We start from the raw sequence: 20,202 nt of genomic DNA, 5'->3' as shown, positions 1-20,202 counted from the left end.
TCACTTTTATATCATCTTGTGCAGGGCGCATATTCTTTGGACGAGGGTAACCAGAATGTTTTCATTCATTGGATTGCCGATTTAACTGTGGTTCGTAGACCGAATACAGGTTTCAACCATAGTGACAATTCTTCTAAGGAAGTTTTCGCCCTTCCTCTGGTTGCAGTGAGATATCTTTCCTCTATACCATCATCTCAAGAAGCGTAAGTATGTTTTACAAGAAGAATGGTAATAAGTAGGATGTGTATGCTTCGAATGCTTGATGAATCCAGGCTATTTTGGTTCTACAAAATATTAGATATGGCATTCTCTCTATTTACTAAATAAAGAACACAAATTTTAAGTTTCTGAGTATGTGGAAGGCACTTGCATAATCCGGGTACGAGGAAGGCATGTTCTGTTAGTAAGATATTCTACGCGGGACTAGCCTTGTTCAAATCAGTGTCAAACACGAAAGAATCATACCAGCAAATACGTTCTAACTACAAGAATGACAATCCATGAAAAGTATCTAAGCAATAATATTACTTTTAAACAATCCGAATACATTAATTCGCTTATCAGCTTTCGCTATATGGAAATCAAATCTTCACTTGACGCACATTTTGATTTGTGTGTATCAAGAACACTTATCCTACGCCACTTTATTCTTTAGTATCATCAAAACTTACTATCAAACTGTTGTTAATTATATGTAGACTCTATGAACGTGGAAGCAAATGTATTTGTAATATATTTCGAGTTTTTGGAAGTGATAAGTGCAAACGAAAAAGTGATTGATGATATGAAATGTAAGCGTTTATTATTACAGTCACTTAGCAGTTCACTTGTATAATCTTCATTAGCAATCGAAAAGACTGCAACGAAAAATTAAAAAAAAAAAAAAAAAAAACTTACTTAAAGATTGAAAGTAAACTGATCGTCATTTGCCTGTCCTCTGCCCCTTTCATGACATTTTTTTGTTTGTCCTAAAGAGAAGAAAGTGCGTTCAAAGAAAGAACAAAAAAAAAAAAAAAAGGCAACTCATTTTGGTTCTGTTTCTGTTTCTTGTCGTAATTTAGTTCTGTCAAGTTTTAAAATTAGTTCTTAGTATTCTCTCTTCCTTGTCTTTACATTCACTTACCTTCTTTCTCTCTCTCTCTTTCTCTTTCTCTCTCTTATGATTTGCATGATAAAGGCTCGTCTGTTTGAAGATGGATCGACTTGCGACAACCTTCCCTAGTTCCCTGTTAGATAATGTTCGCAGATAAGGACTTTTCACAGAGCTCATTAGCTGTACAATAACACTAATTTCCAGCATCGTTACGAAGAAACTTGCAGGATCCAACCACATTTTTTTTATTTTTTATTTCTTTCCCTATACCCCACTTCCTCCCTCTTCTTTCAGATGAAAAATTAAAAAAAAGGAAAAACAAAAACACAAAGTCTCCTCAAAATGTGATTTTTCTTTATTAATATTATTATTATTATTGTGATTATACATCGATTTTTTTCATATCAGACCCTTTTTTCCCACATTATTACATTTTTTTTAACTTTATAGCTCCTACTCCGTCAACGACGCCATCTCATTTCAATCTTTTAACTTGCCCTCTCTTCGTCTCCCTATCGTTGAGTTTCAATCCATTTTTCTTATCAAGAAACCTCTCGGAAATTTATCGTCTTGGGATTAGGTTAAAGAATTGCAATGTTTCTAAATTATAGATAATTTATCTTGTTTCCCCAAAGTAAAAAAAAAAAAAGAGTTTTATTTTGAATTTGGAGAAAACCAAAATAATAATAATATTAATATTAATAGACATCTACAGCAGTTGGAGATAACACCATATATCTTACATTGATTTTCTGTCCTTATTTAATGCAGCTTTATGTCACCTCGTAATGGCGTAATATATTTCCTAAATACTGCATAAGTTTGCATCATTAAAATGGTAATCTTAAGTTCCCTTGTGGTTCATTAATTTTGTCATAATGGTCCTGACCAATCTTAATGTAGAGACACTCGAGCATATTGCAAAGTTTTATGTGTTTTCACACGCATGCAGTAGAAATAATTAGTGCTATTAAAACACCGTTATTATTTCCTTCACTGCACATTGTATACAGTGCAGTGTACAGTGTATATCCAGTTTCCTTCTGTGCAACCTTTGTTTAATTCAAATGTTAATTTTCAACGTTCGAATATAAAATAGTTGATATCTGCCCTTATGAACTATCTTGTATCCTTCATCGTATGCAAAGTTATTTGTCTGGATAGTATAACCTTTAAGGAGAGAATATCTTATCAAGATAAAAATACAAAACCGTCTCCAAAATTCCCAAAGGCTTGAAAGCAATTTCCTACTTGTTTCACTATTGAAAGGATGTGTTTCATTTAAGACAACGTTCACCCATCATAAAAAAATCTCTAAGATTCAATAGTGTTTGTAATTATTTTGTTTAGAAAAAGTAATAAGTCTATGTACGTTTCTTAAATTATAATGGCATATACTTCAAATACATTAGTGACAAGTTTTCAAAACTAACACATGAGAAAGTCAAGGAAGGAATATTAACAGGGCCACAGATACGGAAGTTGATGATGGATCCAGGTTTTGAGTATGACGATAGGTGAAGTTGAACTGCTTGCGTGGACAAGTTTTAAAAACGTAGTCAATAACTTCTTGGGTTATAACAAGGCTGAGAGTGATAGGTTACTACACTTCCGATGATTAGGATATAATATGAGTATGAAGCTATACTTTCTGCATAGTCACTTGAGTTAACTATTCAAGTAACTTGGGACAGTTCACTGAGGAACACGGAGAGAGCTTCCACCAGATTATTAAACTCATGGAGAAAAAATATCAGGGAAGGTGGAATTTTAATATGCTTGCTGATTTTTGTTGGCTTCTGAAAAGAGAGTGAAATTTCATATTCTGTTCTCTTTAAACTAGCTTCATATATCAAATTGTGTTTCATATGTATGTTAGAGTAGCCATTGTAATTATTCTATAGGAATTACAAACCACTGAATTACTTTTATTTATGCATATGTGTTACATGTATATTTGCCACTATAGTAATTACCAAGTGTTTTAACGTATTTGGTATAGTACGTGTATAAATATTACTGCTGCTACTATAAAAATTCTACGAACAACACCAATTGCAATTAAGGCATTGCAGAAATATGTTTAGATATTTAACATAAAAATATAATATCATGTGTACAATTGAAGTATTGATACATAGGCAATTCCATTTTTATTGAGGCAATAAATATGTGTATGAAGATTTCAACACTTACAGGACTAATTTAAATTTAGATTAGGAAATAAATGTGCTACAGAAAATGAAATTATATTTTGGAAATCTACAGAAATTTCCGATTTCAAATCACCCTGAACATTCTATTTATTTTGAGTTTCAAATTTTTTATCTATCTATCTATCTATCTACACACACACACACACACACACACACACATATATATATATATATATATATATATATATATATATATATATATATATATATATATATATATATATATATATATATCAATTCCATAATTTTCCCATGCTCCGGTGTTTTTTTCTAAAGAAACCTGATGTGTTAGCGTAAAACGAAGTTTACCTTGTGTATGTAATCCACATGATCAACTTATGAAAAAGCAGAAGAAAAATCTAAGTCATTAGAAACTTCATCCCAAAATGTCGGATTGTGTTATCAAAGTATTTCGGGGCTAATACGACATTAGTGCAATGAAGAAATTATATTGTACCGTTTATTAAATTACAATTATGATTATTGTCGGAAACTCCCAGTTCGTTCGTGTAACTATTAATAATTGAATTACTTATAGTAATACCTTGAATAATGTTGTGCAGTTACGAGGGTTTTAACCCTTTCGCTGAGATAACTCTTATTTAAGCGGAAGTTGGTTAACACTCTCCTCCAGAGGCCGTGATACGATGCGATAAGTTCGACATATTCAACTTATCGCATGCAAGCCAGGTATAGCCCCCCGTAGAGAAACAAAGGAATGAATAGGTCACCGCTTCCAACCTTCCTTGGCTGCCAGCTTCTTGGAAGGAAAGCGGGAAATATCTGGTTAAAAATAGGTTTTGTTAAGAATTTGCTTATACCTGTCGTCCAGTGGTTTGTTCTGTTGACAAAAAGGAAATAAATATCTTTTCCCCGGTTTCTGTTTATGAAATGCGAGGAGACTTCCAAACTACGAAAGCTACAACAAATTAACCGCTTCAATTTGGTTTGCTTTGATATCTGAAGTTTAACCTCGGCTAAAGCAAAGGTAGATCCATAGTTTAAAATGAGATAAAACCGACTAGCACCGGGAATTGAAACCTGGACCACATACATCAGAAGCGACACGTCCTTGATTGAAATCCTTTTCATGTCTTCGAAACAAGTCATTATAACCAACCAGAGATGGCCAACACATCAACCATGGTCTCTAGCCTACCGGCAATCGTGAGAGGTAGCCCGCGGTGGTCTGTGTCACACTATCTGTATCAATCAGTCTCGATGGACTGATTTCTAGTTTCTGATAACAAATGAACGTTTCTGAGAAAATAAAAATGAATTAATTAGGTTTTTTAAAAAATATTTAATCTTAATTTTATTGTTCGTATTTACTTCTTCTTTACTGTCCATCACGTCCTCATTATTAACCTATATTTTGATTAGTAGATCACTAGAGAATTCGGAAATGAGAAGTAACCCTCAAACCTTAGAAAGCTTAGCCACCCCTGTTGTAAACCTATTCAATATTGTTTTATTTTCGGTTCTTACTCTGGTTTGTCAATCAAGCGCTTTAGTGCTTATCTCATGTTATTATAATCAATTTCGAATTCCAAAATTGTATATAGATACTTCATAATTAAAATTTCGAATTTTGAATTTATGTATAGTTATTTCATACTTACTTTACTTCTATATAAATTGTATTTTATTTTAAATATCGTATTAAAATATTTGAACCAAAAGTCACCGCGTTAACCATTATGTTAGTCGGGTTAATCTTCTCCCTAGAACTTCTAAGATTATATGTAATAACATTATATAATATACTGTTCCATAATTCATGCAATTTCATGTCATAATAGATATATATATATATATATATATATATATATATATATATATATATATATATATATATATATATATATATATATATATATATATACAATGATTAAATGAGCGCATACAGTAAATTAGAAATTTTATAATGTAAAATTCAATTAAATAACAATGTACTTGTAATTATAAACCATCATTATATCCACCTGCCATTTCGTCCTCTGTCAAGATGTCCACTGGCCACTTCCTCCATTAGTTTGGGCTGAAATATTTCCTGCTCTTTTGACCACTCTCAATAATATGTTCTTCTGTTATTTTCTGTGTAAATGATAAGAAGTGACCTGGAAGAGGCCCTGATACCGTATGGTATGGTCAAGGAATGATTTGAAAGTGGGTTGCCCAAGACGGAATGTTCTGGAGAAATGTTGAAAGATCTTTATCAAACATTGGATTGACAACGGTTGTAAATAATAATTATCATGATTTTATATAATATTTTTGATTCCCCAGATAATACAGATAATTCAAATTAAACAGAGTTGTTAGATTGATTTTCCATCTAGTATAAAATAACTTATAAATAAAAATTTATTGCCATTGCTTATAGCCTACCCAATTTGCAAATATATTACAGTGCAGTGTCTTCTAAACGACCCCCCCCCCCAAGTTGTAGAATTCCTCTAAAGATTTTTGAAAATACCTGCAACAAAAGTTAAAAAGTCATAAATATACCCTAGAGTGTTAGATTCTCCTCAAAATTAACAGAATTAGACAAAACACTGCTGGTGGTTATTTTACAACTTTATCTCACAACGCTTGAAGAGCTTTACATAGTTCATAGTTCATAGAAATGAATAGTCATAGTTCATTTCTATGCTCAAAGTTAATGTTCTAATTTGTAGTTATTCATTGAGAAACTAATACTGCAAAATTCTAAACTTCGGAAATGAAAAATCAAGTAAAATGTTTTGTTTTAAATAGATTATATCTATATCTATCTACATTATAACTCACAGCATTATTAATCTAATTAATGCGCTTATCGTAGCTCCAGTATCCGGTTGCAGGGGCGTAAGTAAGGGGTTCGCGAACCCCCATTGTGGGAGGCCCACACCATCAGGGAGCTCAAAATTGTGAAGTGGGACGTAGAGAAGGGGTCCCACTCCACGCTGTCTACGGGAGAGCCCAAGCTTTTAGACGCCACTGTTCGGTTGTGCCATTTGTTTGTATGGCTGGAGAAATCAAATTTATGTCAAGATAAATTTGACTTCCAGTTCTGGTTTTGGAGAGTCGCTTGAGTAATCAATCACATTGAAATTAAGATCAATGTACTAAATACTATGAGGTCAATTCGGAAAAGGACTGCCGTTTGATATCAATGGCACACACTCGCAGATACAAAATGTTTATTATACACATGGGAAAAATATCACATTACATTACTTTTCAACATATTCACCATTCAAATTGAGGCACTTGTCATAACGTTTTATAAGGTTTGAATTCCTTCTTAAAAAAAAAAAAAAAAAGTGACAACGTTCTTTCACAGCGTAAAGCTTAGGGTTATTGCCATATATATAGTATGATTTGTGTCTTATTCCGTAGCTCATTGGGTCCGTGCAAATTCCCATTCCCGCGACCAGTGTTCGAGTTTTCGTTTTACTACTTTTTTATTTTTATTTTTTCATCGATCAGATAGGACTCCAGTAAAGAGGAAAATATTGTTACAGTTAAAGGTGTGATTCGATATTCTGCTAGTATTTATTTATATATTTATTGTCAAGCGAACAAAATGAAGTAGAATTTTACAAGCGTAAAACTGTTCTAGATTTTACTATTAATAAGTTTACAGCTCAAAAATAAATTGAATGCTCTTCAATTATAGTCCATAATTAGCTATGGTCAAGAAGATGGATTTAAGTTGTTTTGTGTGTGGTCCGCACATTGGCATCCATCATCTTTAATTCTGGAACTAAATATAACTAATTTTATTTTTCGTTTAGAAATAAAATAGTCACCTTTAGCTCTGAACGAAACAGAGAGCATAGTGCAAAAGGTCACTATGGCATTACATTTCGTTATGTAAAGAAATGAAAAAAAAAGTACATTTATACTTGAAAATGTCGAAGATAATTAGACAAATATTATGAACAATTCTATAATGGAATTAAGCAATAATTTATAATAAAATAAAACTGCAATGAAATGCAGGTGATATGAAGTTAACAAAAATGTTTGCCCTTATATGCTGAAATACAAGTTCCTTGATCAGATAGGGAAACTTCGCCTCGAAATATACACCATGAATTTGATTCTCGATAGAATCTGAAATATGTTAAGATCATGGGATTATTTATCGTAGGATCATAGTTTATACTTCATTTTCTTCAGCACAGTGGCGGATCGAAGGAGGCAGGGTGCGAATTACCGGGGGGGGGGGTGAGGGGGATTTTCCCCCTCAATCACATTTTGTTCCCCCCCCCCCAAAGAAGTCAGCTGAAGTATCCCCACCGGGGATGCTCGCTTTCCCCCTCAAACTATGCTTAGTATAACTCCAAATTTCACTGATTTTTGTTATTTCTTGTAAATTTAATCTTCTAGCTGTATTTCGAAATGATCGATGTAAACTGTTCAGTTTTGGTCATTTCTACTTACCACCTAATTACCCACTATTTTCAATGTTGTTTAGTTGATCTATATTATTATGACTACGGTTGTTACTTGCAACTGTACCTTCGTACCCTTCAGTTCGTCATCGTTTGTGAATTTGAATGTACTAATTGCGTATAACAAAGCCACATATAGATTTATAAATGTTCTTAGCGGTTGGCCAAGAAGAAGTAAACAAATAGCTTCTTCTACCATTATTGGCGAAGTTCGGATATGTCATATTCATCCTCTATATTTGTATCGATTATCATCTTATTTTAATATTTGTTATAGCATGTTATTTCATTTTCCAGTGTACTCTTTGTTAGCACATGGTCTTCATTCCCTAGTAGGTTGTGTGTATGCAACTCAAAAGTTGCATTTAATTTGTGATAATTAGCATAATAATCACTGCTTTTACAGTTTACGGAAATGAACTTTTGAAACTGTACTCAAAATCTGAGATATAAGTATTCTCTCGTAAGTATATGTTAACGTACACGCTGGGGGATACGCTCGTAGTGAGCAGACATGTTAATGAAGGTGATTTTTAGGTGAATAAGCGAATAATTCAAGATTTGTTTCAGCATTTGTTAATACGACTGGTTCTCCGTGTCATTGTCCGTGTCTGTATAAGCATTTCAACTGGAGCGTTTTTTTTTTTTTTTTTTTTTTTTTTTTAAAGTTAACCCTTCATTTTTCCATCTTTTCGCTGTACATTTTGCTGTCCACGCTAATAATGTTATCTGAAAAACTTCAATGTTTTACTTTATTTGAGTAACGTAGCCCATAGTGAATCAACTCATCTTCAACCTAACAGTAAAGTAATTTTTAAATGTTGACTTTCTCTGCCCATCACGGAATCGATATTTGGAGAAAAAAAAGTCGTGATGAGCACAGCTTTAGCTGGAAGTAGAAGCACAAGCTCGAAATTTGAATTGAGAGATTTTAAATATTTGGCCTTCGATTTGACCTTGATGTGAGAAATCGGGACCAGCAACAATCCATTTATTTGATAGGCTAATATCTAGATTTTCTTAAAAAAGAAAAAAAAATGTCCGGTTTAACTGATAATTTTAGTGGTTTTCACAAGACTGAAGTAGATTTCTTTTCGCAACCTGTATGTATTAATGCAAAGTGGAAGCTTTCAATATGAGTGGAAAAGTTAACATAGGCCTATGCTTGTGATCATGGCTATCGCTCGAGCCGAATTATTAACTAAATAAATCTTAGAGAGCTACGGGGACAAGAGTGAGTACAACATTAAAACACGTTCAGAAAGGTTTAGTGGGGTGTGTGTACGTCAGACAATATATATGTGCATAGTTATTGTCGGTAGATTTATTAAATTAATAAATCTCTTATTTATTACAGATGCCACTCACTCACACACACACACACACACACACACACAGACATATATATATATATATATATATATATATATATATATATATGGGGGTAGGGCATTTATTGTCTCATTTTGAAATTTGAACCTTCAGACTATGTCCTTTGGCCTAATTTTATCTCCCCCGAATATAGATTATTTAATTCGCACACTGGAAGGAGGAGCTATAGGGGCTCTAGCCCAGCCTTGACGCTCAGGTATACACTGGATAAAATGGGGTTCAATTCTGATTTACACTGGATAAAGCTACAAACTACGATTTAGTCCCTTTCTTTATCATATCCTGGATCCGCCACTGATAGAGCACAAGTACCACTCATTTGTCCGTATTATACACCAGAAACTGTAAAAAATCGAGGAAAACCGGGAGATTTTTCGATTTTTTCGAAATTATTGCGTCCTTCTGGCCCGGGCTTGGGTTCAGGTAGGGATATGTTTTTTTTCTTTTTTTTTAAACGTAGTTATGTAGACAATACGTGTGCAATATTTCAATCCTGTATCTTGAAAATTAAGGTCGGGAAAAAAATTTTGTAATATATATATATATATATATATATATATATATATATATATATATATATATATATAATATACTGTTCCATAATTCATGCAATTTTCTACAGCACTGGGAGAATATGAAGTTTTCACACTATTAATGTAAAATTTGGCACTCTTATTGAGAAATATCTTAATTTTTTTGAATTTCTAAAGGAAATAAGAGAAAATTTCTGTTTAGCCCCCCTTTTGGGGGTGTAAACACAAAAGTTCATTTTCCTTATGGGAGATTCAATGTTAAATTTTGGAAGCAGTTTTCTCCAATAATTATTCGTAAAGATTTTGGGGCAAATGAATTGTATTTGTTACAAAATGCAAAAACACTCATTAACAAAGCTAATAAAGCTGTCTCAAACATTATTTTGGGAAGGCTCCCCTTTTGCGGGCAAGGGGCGTAAAAAGGTGGTGGGTGATGTGTTACCAAAATCCCAAAATTTATTTTCGGTGTGCCAGTAAGCGTCAGGTTAATCACGAATGACACATAATTAATGCTCCAATGCTCCTTGCATGTGCCAGGGACTTATATGGGGCTATAGCCCCCTCTCAAAAATATAAAAAAAACTCCATAAATATCCTTAGTAGGGACATACGACAAGAAGGTATTTTTTGTTAATTGATGTGAAATTTGGCGTTACTGTGGCAAAAGAGTATGCGGTTTTCAAATCTGGAATGATATTTTGGTAACGCACCATCTTAGGGGGGCAGAGGGGGCGAAGCATAATTTGGTGGATCTTTATAAAAATTTCAAATTTTATTTTGGAAATTTCAGGAAGCGTTAGATTAATCACAAATGATACAAAATTAATATGCCGATGCTTTTTGCATGTACCAGTGACTGATATTGGGCTACAGCCACCCTTTCAAAATTCATGTAATTTACGATAAATATTCTTCGCAGGTCTTAGGGGGGCACAGGGGGTGAATCAACAGATGATGGATCTTTATAACAATTCAAAAGTTTGTTCCGGAAATGCCAGTAAGCGTCAGATTATTCACAAATGTCACAGAATTAATATTCCAATGCTCCTTACATGTGCCAGTGACTTGTATGGGGCTATAGCCCCCTTTTAAAAATAAAAAAATCACCATAAATATCCTTAGTAGGGACATACGAGAAGAATGTATTTCTTTGTTAATTAATCAAAAATTTGGCGGCATTGTAGCAAAAAAAGTATGCGTTTATGAAATCTGGAATGTTATTTTGATAACGCACCATCTTAGGGGGGCAGAGGGGGCGAAGCATAATTTGGTGGATCTTTATAAAAATTTCAAATTTTATTTTGGAAATTTCAGGAAGCGTTAGATTAATCACAAATGATACAAAATTAATATTCCGATGCTTTTTGCATGTACCAGTGACTGATATTGGGCTACAGCCACCCTTTCAAAATTCATGTAATTTACGATAAATATTCTTCGCAGGGACGTACGGGAAGAAGGTAAATATGCTTTACAATTAATGTGGAATTTGTCATTATTGTAGAAGAATGTTTTGATTTTTTTTTTTTTTAAATCTTGAATCTAGTGTAAATGAATATCGTCTGTCAGTGTACCAGATTGAGGATATAACTTTGTTGTTTTGTCATCACCGGAATATAATCAAAGATTTTTGCGTTTTTATAAAACAAATTGGACTCTTTTTATAGCATAAAATCACACATACAAGTTACCTGTATATTTTCTGCCCACTTCAGCAAACCAACTCGAACACAAAATGACAATGGAAAATGCCGCGGGTATCACGAACGAAAAAATCTTAATGAGAAGTAATATTTTAAAAGTTAAAAGTGTAATAGGTGACCTTTAAGTTTCAATAATGTTTTCTTTATTCATAAAAAAAGCATATATTTTCCCTACTTCTTTCACAATAACTGTATGATCCCGCTTTCCACGCAGTAGCTTACTCGTATACTGCACTTGTAAGCACGTCAGGAAATCGTATACTACGGACACATGGTTCTTATAACCGTGTTTCTCTTTTCAATTTTTGGCTTTATCATTTCAAGTAATTCTTCAAATAATTTATCCGGCATTCTAAAATAGTTCGTGTACATTATACTGTCTTCAGTCCTGATTACCTGTACGAGGTTAGCATGAATCCCATGTCCGCATCGTCTTCTAATCCAATCTTTTACCCAGACTTTTCGATTTCTTTTCTTTTTTAAACATAAATACAATGATACCGTTGCCACAGACGTGATAAAGCTAAAAGTTGCAGCATCCCTGTCTTCCATTCCAAGGTTTTTATCTCACTACGGCGGGAACAAATTAGAGAGAAACAGGAATTGTCCTTTTCTGACTGACACGGTGCTCACACATACACACACACACACACTCACAAACAGCGTGGTCATCTTTTGTTTGTCTAGGAGACACTCAAAGTTTCTGAAGTAGTTCGCATAATCTCCGAAAGATGTCAGACCCTATAGACCATGTGCTAGAGATATCTACGGAAAATATCGCTGTGTGTAAATAGAAAATATCTCACCTGCATATGATAAAAAAATCTCTACCCTTGATGATTTATCATAACGTCTAAAAAGGGTCTTACTCGTTTCTTAGACTTCGAGTACATAAATGAAACAGGAAACTTAATTTTAAAAAAGTTAACAACAGACGTTATGGTAATAGGTAACAGATCTGAATAAATTAACGATAGAATTGGTTATTCAAGCACAGTGCTTGGATTTACTGCAATGATTTTCTCGGTGCTTTCTTCCCATATTTTCTGTCAGTTGCTTGATGGGTTTCACAGGGCTAAGCCCAACTGTTCCTCAATTTAAAATCTCGAAATTTCTTGTTCATAGACGACTAAGGTGATGTTAGTATCTACTGTTGGGGACGACAGAAAGCTCGGTTCCTGATCCTATATGATTCAATTCTTCTCCCCGTGCACATTTGAAGAACTCTTCTGAGGCGATGAACTTAGTAATTGTCACCCACAACACCTCTGCTTGGGATCTAGAACTCTTGTCTCTCAAAGTATCTTAGTACTTCAACCTCTCGTTACAACGTTAACGTTGTATATAGTATTTGCAATCTGTGCCAGCTTATAAAAAGGGATCAGAGGCGAATTAGTTGAGCAGTGTTATATATAAAGAAAAGAAAGACACATAGAGATATCGAGTTATTATTTTTGTAATCGTTAAGTAGAAAAAAAAAGAGTTGTTGCTATGGAAACGTAGTAAATAAGTGTGTATGTATGTGGACATCTTGTTAAATATGCAAAAAGTTGATTATGTACGCTTCTCATGGTTGAATATTAAAAATCAGCAAAGAAAGTGATAAAACGTATAAGTTATTTTGAAGATTACTAAAATTTGAATTCTTCGAACCACCTTCTAAATTGGTGCCTCAACACCGGGAAATATAAAAGTGTCGTTTTGAAGAATAGTAAAAACGGCAAGCTTTCAACGTGACCTTAGTGTTACCATATTGAGAAGCGGTAAGGTGATACACCGAAATATGGCCATGAATGCAACAGATAGTGATATAACAGGTGATCAGAGTGTGTATCCAGAAATGAATCCTAATGAAAATTTGACTGATATTTTAAGAGACTTAGCTCAACAAATTAGGAATCAATCTGAGCAAATTAAGGGCCAAGTTCAAAAAAGTGATGAGATAGCTCAGCAAATTAGGAACCAGTCTGAACAAATTAAGGATCAAGTACGAAGAAGTGATGAAATAGCTCAACAAATTAATGATCAAGTGCGAAAAAGTGATGAAATAGCACGACAAATTAAGGAGCAAGGCCAACACTTTGACAAAAAATTGGATCAGAAGATAAACCAGCTAACTAAGGATTTTGATGAAAAGATAGCGAGATTAGAGCAATGTAATGAAAGCAGATGGGATCTTATTCAACGTCAACTGAGTCAGACGAACCAACACATAGTAGAAAAATTTGAACAATATGACGAAAAAATGGCAAAAGTAACACAAAAATTCACGGAAGTTCAAGATTCAGTAGATGGCCTAGAGTCAACGATAAACGCTCATGCCAATCACATTAAAATATTACAAGATGAGGTGAACTTTATCAAGGAGAAGTGTATTCCCGAAAGTGTATCCCAGGACAATGGATACATGAATGTGGTGCATCCTACATCCACTGGTTGTGAACCTACTCGTCAACCCAGACCAATTTTGGAACTTAATGAATCTTCGAGCTGTGAAGAAAGTACTGATAGAGAAAGAAGAGTGAGGCAAACATCCCGGCGAAAACACAACTCCAACAGATGTATGAAGACATATACAGGTAAAGCGTTACGATTCAGCGAAGTTAAGTCGCTTACTAAATTTAGTGGTGTGCCGGAAGATATCCCCGCTAGGGCATTTCTTGAAAAAATTCAGGATGAATGTGAGCTCATGGGTGCAGATGAGTCTCAGTTTTTAAAATTATTGCCGCATATATTATTACCACCCTGTTTAACATGGTTCAAAGCTATCAGGGGTAATCTTCCTACATATTCAGATTTCAAGAATGCTCTCCTATCAAATTATTAAAATGATTTTATGATAGCGAATAGAGATGCCGTTTTGCGAACGAAACATTTCAATCCAAAATTACACAGCAGTATTACAGAATTTGTAGTATCTACATATAATGAGTTAAGATCACTAAATCCAAATCATCCGGAATCCCGAATTATAGCTTCCATTAGAATCTTATTGCCATTTCGACTACAACAGTTGTTAATGTCGGCGCAGTGCATTAGCTTTAATCATCTAATTATGCTTATTCAGAATTATGAAAGTCAGTCGACAATACAGAATAACAATAAAATGCAGGATAAAGATCAGGGCATTTATGGACGCAATAAGACACAATATGCTTCTGTCCGTAATGTAAATGTACAACCTGAAAATAATTCTAATGTCCATAGTTTTAATAATAGAATGAATAGTTATAATGGTACCGATAATCAAACGCAACCTAGTCACAGAAATGGAGTTAGGAATTTTAGAAATAGCAACAGGAATTTCAGTAGAAGTAATAATTATCGCCGATTCGATTTTCACAAAATCAACTTTCAGATGGCAGAAATTTTGTAAATAGGAATCAAATTATGGTATCATCCTATGAAAGACAAGAATGTACACAAGATTGTGCTATACAATGTTGCTTAAAGGAGCAGTTCGAGTTAAAAACAAGTTTGGTGCAATAGAAAGAGAAACAAAAAATAAGAGACCCGTATTTTTTTATATCTTGATAGGCCGTCTCGTTCAGCTTCTACAGGCATTTGTTTCTGATGAATCGTAAATGGTGACGTCATGGATGGGATACGCAAGAAACTCAATGTGAGTCAGCAACCATTCCCTTGTACGCAGCTGATAAACCTTTAATAGTGCATTGGATTTAATAGATTGTGTTTTGGATTTGTTAGCAGTCTTGCTCTGTTGAATTCTTGAGGGAAGTTTTTGTTAGTTGTTTTTCCTATAGCATTAGTATAAAAAAGAGTAGAGAGAGAGCAGTAATTACGTTTGTTGTGCGAAACAGTGTTTCTTCCAGACATGTTTTTAGGGTGGCATTGTCTCCCGGAGCTCTGAGAGATTCCCCCGAAGGAGACCAAAATAATACGTCTAAAATGTAATAAATATAATAGTACTGTGTAAAAATAATGTGCCTCTCCGAATACTAAGTGTCCCTCCCCCCCGGATTTTTTTCTGAAAGAAACACTAGTGTGAAGTAGAAAACACGTGTTAGTACAGCGCGTGCTGTGTCTGTGAAGTGAAGTAGAAATGCCTAACACCTGCTGTGTTTTCGGTTGTAATTCTTGTGCAATTGAAGCTGAGGACGTAAAGTATCTTTTCTTACGTTTCTAAGTTGTGAGAAATCACCAGATCGATATAAATTATGGCCCAAGAAAATCAATGGAAAAAAACGTACCAAATAAAATCACTCGTGTTCCAAACATCTTGATGAGCCTGCCTTCGAGAAGTCAAGTTTACTGAAAGAAAAATTAATGCCAGTGGCGGATCTAGGCTGGGGCCTAGGCCCTCCAGTTTTTGAGTGACAAAATTGATTTAAGCTATTATTTAGATATTTTTGAAAGTTTTTAGTAAACATGATATACATATCATAGTCTGGGTTCTGACCCCCCCTGAGTTTTTACCGTCTAGATCCACTTCTGGCTAATGCCAGGAGAATTATTTACACGCAAACTGAGAAAGAATGCTGTTCCATGTATATTATTGAAAGGTTTAAAATCCGAGCCATCGAACAAGCACCGATCTATGTCCAGTTACCAATGTATATACAAATATCGTACAAGACGCAATTGATGGTTGTAGTCAAGGCGAGGCATTAGAGGGTAATAGAAACGACGTCACTCATGATTCTGAAGATACTGCTTTAGAAATAAGCTATACAATGTGAATTAGGGAGTGAAATATACCGGCTTGTAGAAGGAATCAGTGACGATGACTGTTCCTCAAGACATTGATCCATCGTTTAATTTCTCTGTATCATGTGACAATGATGATGAAACGGGTGATGAGAGTTGTTCCGCGGACAACTATGAGAATAAAAGAAATTTAACCGGCGAAGTGTTTTTCGTATTCTGGCAAACTTTACAGATGTTATTTCATTTTTGCCTCATATGTTACGCTCCTGTACATACCTTAAAGCACAAAATTATAGGGTCAGCGTTAAAAATTGCAACAAAACATGAAAATGAACACACTTATGTTTGGGAATCGGAAGAATGATTAAAGAAAAGGTACTTAGATGCTGCAGCAATCTCGTCCGCCATCTATTTACATATTGGTTTCGATTTTTTTTTTGAAACGCTGAACTCATACTTTATAGGATACGTTTTATAATATTATAAAAACGTTTGTACAGCCCACCATCAGATATCATTTTCTACATGCAGATGATATTTATAAATCTTTGCAATCAGTTATGGAAAAGGAAACCGCACTTAGAACGTGCCACCGCACCTCTCACAAACGAAATGCTTGGCACTGTGTAGCATGTAAGCCTGCTCTCGCTCCTTGCCCACCTATGACGTCATCACAAAATCTTTCTTCCTCTGTTACTCGCTAACGACTGAACGTATCGCGATCAAACAAACACCATTCCTTTTAGAATTTTCAATCTACAAATGGAAATAAATTGTAAAAAACGCATTTCTAAGTCGAACTGCTCCTTTAAATGAGCCCTTCGAACGTATAACTTGAACTATCAAAAAGGCGTCGGATGGATTTGTATTAAATTGACCTTTGCTTACGTCTATGGTTAATATGTTCTTCATTTGATTTATTATTAAAATGTATGTTAAAAATATATGTAATTATGAAATATCTTGTTAAGTATGTAAAAAGCAAATCATTTAAGGAATGTTGACGAAATCAAGTTATGGCAGCCTACTGAAAGTACTAGAAAACGGTGGTTAGATGTAGTCAAAACTTTAGTTCCTTCTGAGGTCATGACGCAAGCAAATATAAATACAAATTGATAAAAAAAAGGTTCATTGTATCGTTGAATTTCCAGAATTATGTGTTTTATTTGATGTTTGATGTTTGTGTTTCATGTCTTTTGTAAGTTCTCTCATAATTACTTATATGAATATTATAAATATTCAAGAATAAAAGATCATAATTTTAATGTAAACGTATGAAGGTAATAACAGATATATAAAATAGATGCAACTTATTATATGGAAAGAATATGAATAATGAATATCGAATCTCTTAATTTTTCAAAGTTTATTAATGTATTAAATGATAATTCTCAATATGTTTATATATTCTAATTTTGTTGCCTTCTGATCCTACTAATATTTAATATTATAAAGATCTTTATTTGTAATTAATGTTGTTTGAATATGAAGGAAACTATCAGTCAGGTTTAATTTTTGAATACCCTCATCGACGATAATTGTAAATCGACGTTCTTAGAATTGATATATATTGATAAATATAAAAAATGTGTAATGTTATAATATGTTATATATAATAGTAGAGTAAAATATTTGTATTAAAAGTGATATTAAGTATATACGAGGGTTATTCAAAAGGTAGGTACTTTATAATCTTCAACCCAGGGTTCTTTCCTTCATAGGAAAACTATTACGGAAGTCCCGTCCGGACGACATCTACAACGATAATGTTGTATATAGTATTTGCAATCTGTGCCAGCTTATAAAAAGAGATCAGAGGCGAATTAGTTGAGCAGTATTATATATAAAGAAAAGAAAGACACATAGAGATATCGAGAGATTATTTTTGTAATCGTTAACTAGAAAATAAGAGTTGTTGCTATGGAAACGTAGTAAATAAGTGTGTATGTATGTGGACATCTTGTTAAATATGCAAAAAGTTGATTATGTACGCTTCTCATGGTTGAATATTAAAAATCAGCAAAGAAAGTGATAAAACGTATGAGTTATTTTGAAGATTACTAAAATTTGAATTCTACGAACCACCTTCTATCGTTACAAACAATCATCGTCACTCCTCGTCGAATATCTACTCTTGTCTTTAGTTTATCAATTACCTGGAAGACAAATCAATAACGCTAACAATAAGGAAATTAATCAAGTGCTTGAACACTTAAACGACTGGTTGTACATGGAGAAATGCGGTAAAAGGTATGTTTATGTAGTTTATTCCTATAAGCGTACGAAATTGTTAAGAATGACTCTACAAATTGAAAACATATTTACATTTCTCGACTGTTGACTTTGTGCTTCTCAAACAAAATACATGATGATAGTTTAGTCCAATAATAAATAATGATTTACAATTCTTTACAGTGTGTTGTTTCCAAGAAACTCCCGTGTTATGCAAATCCTCGTTATTTTAAGCCTATTTATAATTTGTTTAAATTGATTTTATCCATCATAAAAATTTAGGATAAGAAACATGTAAAACTATCTAATATAAAATAGTTGACACCTGGCCTTATGAACTAACTTATATCCTTCAACATATATAATAAGAAGTACAAAGATGTTTATCGAGATAATATAACCTTTAAGGAGGGAATACTTTGTCAAGATGAGAAACAAATCCGTCGCCACCGTTCCCAAAGTAGGCTAATATAAGAAAGAAAGCGTTTGTTTATTCATTTGTGTATAATTGGTTTATTTTATAGAGAAATTATGCAATTTTACCTCTCATACCCTTAAGGTAAGAGAGACAAATGATTAATGGGAATGAATCATTATGAAAACATTGATTGAATAAGAGTGAGAGAGGAAACGGGAGAACTCAGAGAAAACCCGCGTGCACGATTATGTTCATTACACAGATTCACATGGGTGGAATCGAACCAGAGACCCTTCGCTCAACTTAGTGTTCCACTGAACTACCGAGACGAAATGGAAAACGTTTAATATTACCACATATTATCACAGTGTTCCATATATATATCAACGAAATGGGTAACAATATTTAGAGAAGAAAGGACGGTCTGGATAAAGCAAATGGCCCAATTACACACGTAAATGCAGGTATAACATTTGGATATGTGTATGTATGCGTGATGAGGTGTATGAGTGTGTCGTGTGTGTGTGTGTTGTTGTATGTACACACACACACAAGAATCTTCTCCTTTTCGTATGTGTGTGCGTATATATATGTGTGTGTTACGAGAGAGCGAGAGAGAAATGAAAGATGAAAAGGTCTTTTATGCTGGGAAAGCGATGTGTCTTTGGTAAGAGACAACAAGTCCCACAAGGCAGATAAAACACAATTCTGGATTTGCAGTGAAGCAGGCAGGACTGTTGGTAAAAAGGGACGAGAGAGGAGAGCAGAGAGAAAGCGAAGGAAAGAAAATCCTCATAACTTCAGTGGATGACCTCCCTGCGAGTTGAACTCCTCCTGGATCATCCCTCGTTACATGGTACAACGAAAGAGAAAGGCAGAGGGTCTGAACACGGATCTAAGAGTGAGATTTATTTGAGGTACTACATCCAGTGTGAGGCGAAAAATATGGGAATCGAGAGAAAGCTGCGTTGCCTCTCGTACGGAAGTCTCAGGGGACAAGAGTCGATACTAGTGCAGAATCCCCTCCCTAACAAGACAAGAAAAGGAGGAAAAACTCAGCCACCTTCTGGTTTTCGAATCTGCTAGCGTCCCGCATAGAGTAATCCTTGGCATGGTAGTTCGTAACAGGTTGCGAAAAAATTTAATAGAATCATAATGGGACAAAAATACATTATGTACTTCCCCTTGGTAATTAAGAAATCTATATACAATTACTTATGAGTTATTCTTACTAGTGTCACAATTTCGTTCAAACTATCTACAGTAAAACCACTACTCTGAAGCGGGGATATCTATTTTGTAATTGGGTACTTGGGCTCTCGCGAACTCAGTTCCCCATTAGTGAAACGGGTAACAGATCACCCGGGGTCTATTTATCAAAGCTACTAGTATTATAATATGCTTTTTATAAGTCGTAAAATATTACGAAACAAAATCACTAGAGTAATAGTAAAACTAATTTAGAAATAGTAATGCTAATACCTCTAATTTGTCACAATTTA

Source organism: Thermobia domestica, chromosome 10, assembly GCF_964235325.1.
Source record: "Thermobia domestica chromosome 10, izTheDome1.hap1.1, whole genome shotgun sequence".
Lineage (NCBI taxonomy): Eukaryota > Metazoa > Arthropoda > Insecta > Zygentoma > Lepismatidae > Thermobia > Thermobia domestica.
This window is presented reverse-complemented; position numbering follows the sequence as displayed.